The sequence below is a fragment of the Grampus griseus genome (assembly GCF_964374135.1).
Source record: "Grampus griseus genome assembly, chromosome: 5".
NCBI lineage: Eukaryota > Metazoa > Chordata > Mammalia > Artiodactyla > Delphinidae > Grampus > Grampus griseus.
Genome location: NC_138998.1, coordinates 110,697,604 through 110,699,486, shown reverse-complemented (window position 1 = coordinate 110,699,486; position 1,883 = coordinate 110,697,604).

Sequence of the window (1,883 nt, the reverse complement as noted above, 5' to 3'; positions counted from 1 at the left end):
GAGCTATGAAATCTCTCTGCCTTTAAAGGAGATTAAGTGAAATTAATTACTTTTTCTGCTCCCATGTGTAAAACAGAAAAGAGAAAACTTTCCCCTGCTCCATCATCATCATATTCATGGATGTCTTTACCTGTCTGTCTATTGGCCTGTCTGCCTATCTATCATCTATCTGTCTACTACCTACTTATCTGCTTACCTATTAGGGAGGTGGGGCGAGATGTAAAGGTGGGAGATGGAGTCAATAGGAAAGAAAGATGACAACTGGCCAAGCCAATAAAGCATATATCATTGAAAAATGGAGACTTGACTCTACCCCCATGCCACACAGTTATGCAGATATTTCTGGCTATGTTCCTATATGCTTGTTTCCAAGATCAAATGATATCTTTTCTGTAGTGCACCATATTGCTTACCAAGGTAAGGCAGTGTTAGAGTCTAGAAAAGTGTGGCTTAAATAAATGTAAATGTTTGCACTTCTGATTCATTTCATTTTCATTCTCAGAGAACAGCCTCTTACATATTCAACTTATATTTATATGCAATTTTGTAAATCACCCACGTGAGTAAAAAATGTAATCCTCTGTTTAAATGAAATAGCAGTGTTGGTAGAACCAACATGGTCTAGGACTCAATATAAGAAAAGCACGCTAGAAGGCAAGTAAGAAGGGAAGGAGACATGATGGCAGCCCAGCCCACATACTCTTCAATTTCAGCCTATATTGTAAGTTATTGACTTTTTTCAGAAATAAGATTTTTCTCATTTTCAGATACAAATGATGCTCTTCAGGAAAACTGTGTTCATTTTGGTATGATCAGCAGTGTTCATCGCTAATCCACATATCCTGAAGCTGAGTATAAGTTAAGGATTCCATTATTATAACAGTCTTTTTGTGCTATTCTTTGCTAACACTATAATCTTTTTGTATCCTTATCCCATTGACACTTTTGTTGGCACATTATCAGCAATAGGGAGTTTTCATCATAATCATGTCATATGTTGATAGGAATTTCTAAATATAGCCTTATTGATCCATCATATGAACTAAACCCTTAGGAAGTAGAGAAGATAGAACTTCTATTGGACTATAGTTATTTGAAATATAGACAGAGAAGGCAGATTTTTATCTTTCTTAAACACTTTCACTGTCTTAACACAATAATTTAAATCTTGTGTAATGACATAAAATTTCTTAGTCTCTAAATGATGAAAAAAAAATCCCAACATAAGTACAATCTTTGAATGTATATATGCTATGAGAAATGATACACAATTCTTCTTCTTGCAATGCAGCTATGCAGAAACAAAGGTTATTAGAGAAGATAAGAAAAAGGAAAAATATGAAAAGGAGTAAAAACCAAATTAAATTTGACAATGCTGTCAAACTAGCTTTAGGTGCACTCATGCCTTTCATTTTATATAATCAATTCTATGTCAGAATCTCATCATCACCAGTGGATGAATTCCCATAACTTACTGACAGGTAACACTGCTTTCAGGCTTTTCTCACTTCTACTTTTCTTGTTTTTATTTAGGGAACTAATCTTTTATTACAGACATTGTCTGCTTTAGGTTATTCTCCTATCAAAGAATATTTAATCCGTTACAATCAAAACAGAAATATCAAATGGAAACCCATTCTTAATACTTAACTGATATTTTGAATTTATTTCCTCATATACTTAAGGTTTCTTATGGTTCCTTACATATTTTGCTTATTCTTTTCTATTATGCTTCAGCGGTATCTTCTTCATCTTCTCCTCTCTTTAGGGTAAATATATGCACTTTCCCTTTTCTGGCTCAACAGTCACTGAAACAAAATATTAATATTGATGGCTGTAGTACAGAGGAGGATTTTTACTTTCAAAACCAGCATTATGCTTAT